This window comes from Pinus tabuliformis, chromosome 9 (genome assembly GCF_031772625.1).
Source record: "Pinus tabuliformis cultivar Carrire ecotype Pingquan chromosome 9, CPIR1, whole genome shotgun sequence".
Lineage (NCBI taxonomy): Eukaryota > Viridiplantae > Streptophyta > Pinopsida > Pinales > Pinaceae > Pinus > Pinus tabuliformis.
The window spans coordinates 1,466,216,868-1,466,228,883 of NC_142307.1; positions in this window are offsets into that span (position 1 = coordinate 1,466,216,868).

Consider the following 12,016-nt stretch of genomic DNA (forward strand, 5'->3'; position numbering starts at 1 on the left):
ACCATGATGCTGTGTGACACTACATGTAGATTTTAAGCGTACGCACACCCTTGAATGTGATATGAAAGTATACATGAGGAACGTAGACCTCCTACGTTGCGCAAGTGTGCTTGCTGAGTAAGATTCCTCCAATGCATGAGCAATGGGATCCTGTAGTTTGAGTGGAGGAAGTGAAATATGAGTGTTAGATTGATATTCAATGCATAAAGATGATTGATGAGGAGCCTTTCATGTTTGAACAATTTCTTGATCAAAAGTGAAACCAACCTTACGATAGCGAGGGCCTAACATAACCATCAGCTTGGGCTAAAGTTCCACAACAATCTACGAGGTTTCATCTTCGTTGACAAATGGATCATTGTAGACCAGTATCTTAGATGGATTAACAAAGAGTGAATCAACATTGTGATCAAATGATGGGGTGAAGAGATCACAACAATTAATATCATAAAATGCAGTATGTTTGTTCGCATCCTCATGATTCGATGAATTGCACAAAGGGGTAGATGAGAAGAAAGAATGTTCGTCCTCTTCATTTCCAGAAAATATAGATGAAAAATCAAGTGGATGTTCAAAGAATGATCAGTCCTCTCCATTGTTAGATGATGGACTGACATCCGGTGTGTCCTGCGAATGATCAACAATGGTTTCTTCTATGGATGGAGATACACATTAAAAATTAGGGATCACAAGATCACCAAGGAGGTTAGGAAAATATGGAGGAGGTATGAACATACAGGGATGGTCCTCTACTGCTGATGGATGTTCAAGCTCCCAGTCATGCTCTCCATTAATGTAAGTGCATGTTGGTTTTCCAACACCAAATCCATCGATAGATCAATCCTTATTTAAAATATGTGGAGAGTTTGAAATGGAAGAACACAAGAGAGTGTCATCTAGAGGATTGTTTGGTCAATTCAATGTCCTCAAATTTGCAATCATAAATTGTCAACCAGGGTACATATACTGATGAAGTATACATGCACAACATGTGCTTAGAAGTTTTTTTAGCAGGTCGTTATGTATTTGTGAAAGTCTAAACTTAAGATGGGGTGATGTTTGTCAATTGTATTAATGTTGTAATTCTTAGGGATGTTGATTAGGTTTCCTATAAATTAATCTCTATTCAATCAGTTCGTGGATGATCTGAGGTTGATTTTACTTATGTTAGATTTCTAGGATTTGATCTTAAATCTCTTTGCTACAACTCCTAATTCTCTAAGTGTAAAATGAAACCTTACTCTAGCAGCTATGAAGGAACACTGTTGAACTCAATTGTTTTAGGAGAGGTCCTCTCGCTTGTTCAATTTCTGCTCAAACAAAGTAATCCAAGAAACATCTATGAATTGAACACACTTCAATTATACTGTATAATAAGAAAAGGAAATAACTATGTAGTACCAGGTATAAAGCAAAGTAAATAACAGTCTAATCTAGGTATAAAGAAAATTAAAGTTCTAATGTGAATAACAATTCGAGATCATTATTCAACATTACAAAACAGAGCAATTGAATAATTAAAGGAAATCAGATTGTATTTGATTAAAACCTACCATTGTTTGTAGGGGCCCTCCACATAGCAGTTCAGAGCTTCAAATAAGTACAATGCTTGCACACAAAAACCAAATTCATTGACATGAAATTCACAAATTGTTTAGAAAACATATCATTCGATGCACACCCAAATAACAGTGCAGCCATTAGATTTATAGTATGTCTCTTTGCATAACTGTATGAATATCCTAAGCCTAATATCTCTTAACCCTATCTAAACTTATGTTGTGAAACCATCGTTTTGATATTTCAAAAGAAAAATGATAAGGTTTCAGCTGATCTTGGGTTTTGTTTTGCGTTAATCCAGTGGTTGACTCAGAGTTTGACCGTGATCTCCTGTGCCTCTTTTAGCAAAAAATTTTGAGTGGATAGGAAGGTATCCATGAGGGAGTCATCCTCTATCCATCTGCACCTTTCGTTCCTGACCTGGAAGTCTCGAACCTTGCAAACAACGAAGACAGTTACGAAATCCTGGACTAGTTGTGGAAATAGACTCATTCGGTAGCTAATTAAAAATTTAATTAAACAATAGGGTATATAGTTGAATATGAACAAGAAAACATACTAATTCATACCATCATAAAAACCTTATAGATATGGTTTTATTAAGTGGTAAATATATATGAAAAAGAGAGGATTATTGGGCAAAACGATGTCATGGAAGGACAATCTTCAGACTCTACATTCCCCCAGACTAGAGATGTTGCATGTCCTCCTACACTTCTTCCTTATCTTCTGCTTGTGTCTCTTGTTTGTCATCTCCCTGTTTCACTGTTTTCTTCCTTTTGGTAGAGATTGGAATTATAAGCTTCGTTATTAGGATTTTATACTTTAAACTGATTATCTCTCTCTACACAATTTTGTTCTCTTTATTTAGCTTCTTGTTTTTCTTGTACCACAAGCTTAGATGTAGGATTAGATTGTCACTCTTGGCAATTTGTATCTCACTCTGTGTCTTTAGGGCTTGATTTTCATTTTTAAGATATCAATTCAGTGTTTCTAGTTCAAAGATCTCCTGCTTTAAGATGTTTGAGGCCGATTGTTCATTCGCCTAATTTCTTCCTTCTCTAGGGCTATGTATTGTCTCCTTAGTTGTTGACGCCTTCCTTTCCAGTGATTCTATGTAGTCATATATTTCCTGCTATGTAGGGTCAATACCTGGACTATGTAGCGGGCTTCCTAGAGGTGAGTTGTAAGGATGTGGTGATGATGTTGGTGACCCTTTTGGAGAGTTCCCAGGGCTTCCAATTGGCTCATCCTCTATTGGCTCAATATCTGTTGAGTTTTTTCTATTAGCTCAATCTATATTGGAGTGTTCTCTATTCTCTCCTATTCATTCGGCTCATTTTCCTCCAGGTTAATGTATTCTGTAGTTTTTTAGGTTGTTTGTTGAGTCGTGCTCAACCTTGTGCTCCTTCTCAACCTTGGGGTTTGTGTTTTCTACACTTTCCTCCTCTTGTTCTCTGATATTTCTTTTAGAGGAGAGCTTTTAGTTTGTGAGAGTTCTTTTTTTCCTAGGCTAGCTTTCTTTCTTCTAGGGTTTCCCCTCTTCATTCTCTACAAAAACGTTACTATAGGCAGCTCTTCTTCTGTTACCTCTGTCTGAGTTTGAGGTGCTTGTTCCTTTATCATTTCTATGGTTCTTTTTCTCCCTCTGAGGGCCCTAGTGCTACTTGGTTTTTCTGGGGAATTTTCCTCGAAATGGTTCCTTATTAAGAAGCTTTCCCAGTTATCCCCTATTCTTCGGAGGTGAAATTCAGCCAATATTTTCACCAAACCATGATGGTACATGGTGTTTTCTATGCATTGAATTTTCTTTTGAACATTTGTAGCCATTTTCTAAGACTATTCAAGAGAAAATAGGGGAGGTTCATTTGATGATCCTCAAGGAAGTGCATCATCATTCTAACATGATAAAAGTACATTTGTCCAACCTACCCTCACAAGTGAGAAACTCTGAAGCACAAACAATAAGTTTCTCCATCTATTTTTAAGAGCAGAGCTTGGAATACCTTTTTTGTAGACTGTTGTGTCCATGTTTGGATTCCTAAGGAAAACCCTTCAGTCCTCGCTATCAATCCCTCTATTTTTAAACCATTTTTGTCCATGCCTTGGCAACTCGGTGGCCTTGGCAATCATAGACTCTGGTACAGCAAGCTTTATGTCCCCAATTTTAGCCTCCATTCCATCGAAGGAACGTGAAAATGTCTTGGTTACCTTTTGTGGAAACCACTAAATTTCTCAATTAACTACAACCATTGTCTTCTTTGCAACAACTACCTAGTTTGTTGGTACCCCTCTAGGAATTGCTTCCCTGCTGGCTCAGTTCGAACAATTACCCCAATGCTGAAGGATGCTTTGCCTCGAAGATTGGATACCTTGACAAGAATATGGGACTGGTTAGGTTTTCTGGTTGGCGGAAAGATGGTGTGATTCTGAAAGAATAGAGGACTGTAGGAATAGGGAAGAATGGATGGGTGATCAAGAGGATTATGGAAATGGATTCGACCGTTAGGCGCATTCAAACTTATGATTTGGTAATTAATTTGGCAGATTTGGCATAAGGTTGTGACATGACTTTTATAGTGGTGGGATATGATATTTCGTTAGATGGCCATTACCCTTAGTTTATAATGGTTGCACTTTAGTACTGTATTTTCCTACTCATACATGTTATATATCTTTCCCTACTGTTAAATTAAAGCAATACGTACCTTTAATTTTCTATTGCTAACCTTATTTGTTGTCCTTCAATCTTCTGCAGGTGCATTGTTGTTAACTATCCTTTAATCCAAATCACCAAGCATTCTTGTAGACTTCAAAATTATTGGGCTGCAGAAACTTATCCAAGCTACAGAAAGTTGTCCGAGCTGCGGAAAGTTGTTGTTTCTGCAGCTTAAGAAAAATAAAGCTTTAGTAGATGAGCTATATCTATATATATATATATATATATATATATATATATTTTCTTTTCTTTTTCTTTTTCTTTTTTTTGAAAAGAAAATTTGAAGTGACAATAAATTTGTTTTCACTTTGAATTCTCTGTATAAACATGCCAACAACATGTTGGTTTTAATGTTTATACAATTTTATTATTTATTTAATTTTTTTCATATTATTATATGTACACACACACATATATAGATATTTTAAAGAAACAAACTGAATGAAAATTTCTAAGGTGGAAAAGAAGAATAATTCTTCTTAACCATCTTTAGTTCTCAATTATCCTGAAATATTTTGACAAATTCATCTCTTATTAATGGTTTTTGGGAAAGCTTTAGTTGATGTCCATTTACTAATAGAGGAGCTTTTTCTTCATAAATAGTCTTGATCCTAACTGCACCATTATCAAAGATATTCTCAACCTCATAAGGTCCAAGCTAATGGGTTTGGAATTTCCCTTGAAATGTTTTGAATTTTGAATCAAAGAGCAAGGCCCAATCTCTCGGATGAAACTTCCTTTATTTAATGTACTTATCATTCCATCTTGACCTCTGTTGTTGCACTAAGCTGGTCCTTTGAAAGGCTTCTTTTCTAATCGCATTGAGTTCATTACTTGTGACATCCTTTGCTTATGGGCTTCTCACAAGTCAGGATCTAACTGGACTGCTATCTTATAGTTCTAGATATGAAACTCTATTGGAAGTAAGACTTGCTTCCCATAAACATGTTCATAGGGAGTATGTCCTGTAGTATTCCTCCATGTAGTCCTATAGGCCCATAAGGCTTCTTGAAGTTTTTCCACCTAGTCTTTCCTATGTAGATGTACAACCTTTTTAAGGATAGCTTCGATCACTTTATTTGTGGACTCAAATTATCCATTGGCTTGTGGATGATATGGAATTAACTTCTAATGTTTTATCTTGTATTAGTCCATAAGCTTCTGCACTAGTCTAGATGTGAACTGTGTGCCTTGATCTATTATAATTTCTCTTGGCACACCATAACAAGTAAAAATATCCTCAAAAATAAATGAAACTATAATATTTTTAGTAGAAAAAGGAAATTCTTTAGCTTCTACCCATTTAGTGACATAATCAGTACATACCAGAATACATTTATTTTTCTTTGAAGGTGGGCTGATTGGTCCAACAAAGTCTAGTGCCCATTTTTCAAATGGTTCAATAAGTGCCTGTGGTTTAAATGACATATCATTTGAAGGAGTAGGTTTGCCCATTCTCTAACAACTGTCACATCTCTTAACATATTCCTTTCTATCCTTAAAAATGGAAGGCCAATAATATCCTAAAAGCAAGATTTTGTAAGTGGTTCTATTGTCAGAAAAATGTCCTCCACATGGCTCATTGTGACAAGCTTTTAGTATCTTTGGTATTTCATCCTTTATAACACATCTTCTGATGATGAGGTCTATTCTTGTCTTATATAATTCTTCATTTATCCACGAGTAGGATGTAATATTGCGGACTATTCTTCTTTTTAAATGAAATGACATTTTTCCTATGGCCAAATAGTTAGTAATATTTGCATACCAAGCTGATTTAGTAGATACTACAAAAAGATATGCATCAGGAAATTTATATTCTATGGGTCGATCATTGTTTTCATTTTGTATTCTAGATAGAAAATCGATAATTGTGTTTTGTTTTCCTAGCCTATCGAGAACAGTTATGTTGAATTCTTATAAAACTAGGAGACATCTGGTTATTCTTCCATTAGTGACTGGTTTATTCATTAGGTATCTAATGGCAGAATGGTCTGTGTGGACAAAATTTTTGTAGCCAGTTATATAATGTCTGAATTTATTAATGGCATGAATCATAGCTAAGAACTCCTTCTCGGTTACAGTATAATTTAACTCTACAAGGGTTAAATTTTTACTGGTATAATAAATGGCATAAGGAGTGAGGTCTTTTTTTCCTAAAACTAACTCCTAAGGCTGAATTTGAAGCATGTTTTGAGATATGGAAAGGCAATTTCCAGTTAGGTCCTTTTAAGATGGGTGCTTTAGAAATTCTCTTTTTCAATGTTTCAAAGGAAACTTGACATTTGGAATCCCAACTGAATTCACAGTCTTTTGTAAGTAATTTAAAGAGTGGGGATGCATTTTTTGTGAAGTTCTCTATAAATCTTCTACAGTATCCGATAAAACCAAGAAAAATTCTAACATCCTTTTGACAACTTGGCACTGATAACTTTGAAATGACTTTCACCTTAGATGAGGCTACCTTAATTCCATCTCCAGAATATGGTGACCTAAAACAATTCCTTCGTTAAACATCATGAAATATTTTTCATGGCTTAATGAGAGGTTTGTTTCTTGACATATTATTAAGACATTCTCCAGGTTTTCTAGTGCTTCATTGAAAGAATCCCCATAAACTATGAAATCATCGAGGTATGCTTCCACACAATCATGGATAAGGTCAGAGAAAATGCCAAGGACTGCCCTTTGGAATGTTGCAGAAGCATTACATAACCCAAAAGGAAGTACCCAGTGAGCATAAGCTCCCCATGGACAGTGAATGTGGTTTTATCCTGATCCTTAGGGGCCACCTGAATCTGGCTGTTTCCATTGAACCCATCCAAGAAGGAAAAATATATTTTTCCTGCTAAAGTATCTAATATTTGGGTAATGAAAGGTAGCAGAAAGTGGTCCTTTAATGTTTCTTTATTCAATTCCTTGTATTTGATGCATACTCTCCATTTTCCATTCTTTTTAGGGACGATTAATAGGGGTGAAACCCACTGACTATCATATATTTGAAAAATGAAATTTAGATTTAATAATTTCTGTAATTCTTCCTTAACAATCTCTTTTAGATTTGGGTTCATTCTTCGTTGAGGTTTCTTAATTGGTCTTTCATTTTTTTCAATGTAGATATGATGTATGCAAGTTTTAGGATCAATCCCTCTCATGTTAGTATATTCCCATGCAAAAGAAGAATAAAGTTTATATAAAATTTCTATCAATTGTTTCTTTTGAATGTCTTCCAAGTTTTCATTGATATTTAAGGTTTTTCTTGGAAAGATTTCTATCGAGGAATTCCCAAATTTTTCCATGGACAACAATGATACTTGTTTGGAGGAGAGATATTCATTCTGACTATACTTGTAATGTGAGGAAGATTCATTATTTTCTAGCAGATTTAAAAGTTTCTCTTCCTCTTCTACTTGTTTAGTGACAAAAATAGGATGTATGTCTTCTCCATCATAATGTATGCGATTTTTCTAACTAACTAAATTCTTTTTATATCTTATCTTCTTCTTCCTGATCGTTGTGTACTTAATTCCTTAATTGTTTTTGCAAAAAATGATATTTCTTTTATGGTTTGCAATAAAGGAATCTTAATACAAACATTTCTCAATTCATTCATCATATTGTAATCAGGCAAGATAATTTGTTTCTCTACTCGATCGATTTTAAACCTTTCTAGGATAGGTGGTTTAACTGATATTGAAGGTTGTTCTATGATAGGAGAATTTATTGGAATTTATTATGTTTGTCTAGTTTCTTTTTGAGGGAGAGAGGTCTCTTCTTCTTCTTACTGATTCTTATGTTTTTGAAGATCAGATTTTGTTTTTTGAATGACAACAAGAGGTTTTTTTTGGTAATACCCTTCCAAACCTTAATTGGACATTGTTTAGGTCTCGTGGGGTTATTACATAAGTTTGAGGATTCTAACCCTCCATGTTGTATACAGGTTGTTGTGGTACTTTATTATTAGAATTTGGAAGTGGTTGAGCGGGTAGTTGATTTAATTTTTGTGGAAATGGTAGGGAAAGTTGTGGGTTTTGACTCTGTACTGGACTTGTGGAAATTGATTGGTTTGAGGAATTTGATTGGATAGGTTTAAGAATTGTAGTGGAATGTATGATGGCAAGTATTATTGATATTGAGCATATGCTCCATAAGGATTTTGTCATCCTTAATTCCAAGGTTTTCATTGTCGCAGAGCCCAAGGTTGCGATGCTGAATTCCAATCACTTTGTGAAGATTGGGCAAATTGTGGTGGTCTAAATCCTTGTGGTTGATTTGGTTGGGGTTTTTTCCATTGTCTTTTAGCTGAAAAGTAGAGAGGGTCTACTGGTTATGAGATTACTTCATCATTGAATACTATTGGAAATAATATTGAGAGGGGTGGTGAATCAGTATTATCAAGTCAATTATTTTTCATTTCATAATCATATTTTCATACGCTACTTTAGTTAGTGAAAACGGCGTATATACGCAACTACAGTTAAGGAAACTCGCGTATAACTTGTAGAATTATAATTTAATTTATTCTTTAGATGTTGATCATTAATCTGTGTGTCAAAACCATATAACCAATAACCAGGCATAGTAAAAAAGAACAGACAGTCACACACAAGAACACAAGTTATAAGGTGGAAACCCAATGTGGGAAAACCACCTGCTGCAATTTGTCTCTATCTTCTTTCAATTAGAAACTTCTTTTTACAATGTTTCTGTACTGGTGCAGTCTTATACCAGTACACGGGCTGCTAACTGTAGAAGGCTACAACCTTCTCTCATTCTCCACCTTCTCCTAGAAGGGAGCTACAACCCCCTTAGCTCTTGTACTAGCCGAGGTACCAGTACGTAGGTGCTGACCTACAGAAGACTACAACCTTATCTTTTCTTCTAGGGACCACGTTTCATAAATTTTCAGACTGGATCCATCAATGACAATAATCAAACATCAAATACATCTACACCAACCAATCTCCTTTACTTCAATCAGAACTAAATCAAACAATTACTTCTCTTAATGCTGTAAACAAACTACATTGATAGTAATTAGAAACCAATCTTGAACCTAGAACACTGCATCAATAAACAAAAGTAGCTAAAACATATTTCATGAGATGTACGCTACTTCAATATGTATAACCTACGTACATATGCTTCTTTATTAAGACCAACCAGCATATACACTGCTTTGACTTACTGAACCAACGTGGATACACGTCTCTACTATGTCGAACCTGCGTACAGATCTATAAAAGATAATTTACCCTTTTCACTTATTCAGACATGAGTTATACCCAGATTATCAGCTTTATAGATCAAGTCACGTGCCAAATATAACAGATCAAAATCACACAAAGATACTACTATTCAAGCCTTAAGATCTTGACCCAAAAATAGAACTTATCCTTCTTCTTGCACTCAGGTTCCTTCTTGGTTCAGATTCAGCTACGCACCATAACCCAATTCTAGATCTTGCTCTTCATAAAATATTCAATACCTGAGTGAATAAATTTGCCAAATGATATCCTTACCTTTTTATAGTCTTAGGCCTTACTCAAACCATGGTCTAAAACCATAGAGAATCAATACCACGGACCCAATACCTGGGTTCAACACATCGGATGAGATACCATGGTCCAAAACCATAGATCCAAATTCCAAGTACTAAATACCATGGACCAAAAATAAGTTTTCTCACATGTACGCACTTTTCCCTGCATGAAAGTGAGTGCATATGTATACGCACCTTATGATCATTGAAACCACGTGTATACGCAACTTGGTTAAGAGGAACCTACGTATATCTCTTTTTCCTTCATTCCAAGAGCCTGAACTATGATCTGTCATTTGAGTGAGTTGCCATCAAGGACAACACCTGTGTCATAGCGCCAAACCTGTGTCATAATGCCAACAATCTCCCCCTTTGGACTTGATGGCAACCCCAAGTCACTCAAAGTCATTCTCCCCCTTTGTCATCAAAGGCAAAGGGTTATGCTCCCCTGAGTACATAAATCTCTATTCTGCTTTGCTCTCCATGCTCCCCCTGGCTGTAGGCAAGGTCTGCAAGAAGATGTTCTACAAGAAGAAACATGACTTTATACATCATAAATGACCTTCCTATCACCAAAGGCTCATACATACATCCATCTCCCAACCAAGTGGGGATATACCAATATTGACTCATCCACCCACCCAAGTGGGGATACACCAAAAGTTTACACATGATAAAACAAAAATATTACATCATTCATCCTAGGCAAGTGGGGAAACCAACATAGGCCGTTACATGACCTTGATAAGAAAATAAATACATGACATAGAGACTAAATATTTAAGACAAGACTATGATAGTCATCAACAACTAACATCAGCAACATCTGTCAAACATCATCAAAACCAACAACCATGATCTCCCTCTACACCTGATCCATTTGAAACAAAAAAAATTGTGAAATTGAACCAAGATCTTCTAAGATAATGCCAACAATGCATTATTAGAATTATATGCTCCCCCTGAAACTATGCCAGATGGTCTCTGTTAGACCCATATCCGACTCTTTTCATCCTGAGTCTGTCCCCGTTGTTTCTCTTCAAACCATAATATATGCGACTGTGTCCATAGACACCTACGTATGTACGCAGATACACTTCATGAAACTCACGTACAACCACTGTTCTCTGAAACGGATAATTTGAATAGCAGGATGATGCATCGACTACTTCCAGCTTGTGTCTGAGATATTCAAATGTCTCCTTAGGTAGTGGTTTGGTGAATATATCAGCAACCTATTCCTTGGAGGGAACATAATCCAATTTGACCTTTTGTTCAAGCACTTTTTCCTAGAGAAAATTATATTTGATAGGTATGTGCTTGGTCTTTGAATGCATGACTGGATTCTTTGAAATACTGATTGCACTTGTATTATCACGAAAAATGGAGATAGGTGGAGTACAAGTGATTTGAATATCTTGCAATGTTTGCATCATCCATAGGAGTTATGTGCAGCAGATGTAGCAGCCACATATTTTGCTTCAACTGTAGATAATGCAATTGAGCTTTGTTTCTCGCTGAACCAAGATACTAATCTGGAACCCATAAAGAATGCACCACCATTAGTGTTTTTCCTGTCATCCATGCTTCTTGCCCAATCTGCATCTGTATATGCATGAAGTGTGAGATCTGTATCACTAGGATACCATAAGCCATAATTTTGAGTTCTTTAAGGATACTTGAAGATTCTTTTGATTGATTGAGGATGAGTTTCCTTTGGATTTGCCTGAAATCTTCCAGCTATTCCAATTGCATGCATGATGTATGGTCGGGTACCTATTAGATAGAGAGGACTTCCAATCATTGATCTATAGGTTGGTTGATGCACTGCTGCTGATTCATCATTTTCACTGAGGCTGCATCCTATTACCATAGGGGTACATACTAGTTTTGAATCCTCCATCCCATATTTCTTCAAGATCTGCTTGAGGTACTTGGTTTGTGATAGAAAGATACCATCTTTGTTTTGTTGGACTTGTAAACTAAGAAAATATGTGAGCTCACCAAGTAAGGACATTTCAAATTCTTTCTGCATCACCAAAGCAAATTTTTGACTCATGGCTTCTTCATTGCTACCAAAGATGATGTCATCAACATACACAACAAGTATTAGCAACTTATCATTATCAATTTTATATATATATTGCTATCTGTTGATCCTTTTGAAAAACATTGTTGATGGAGGTATAAATCCA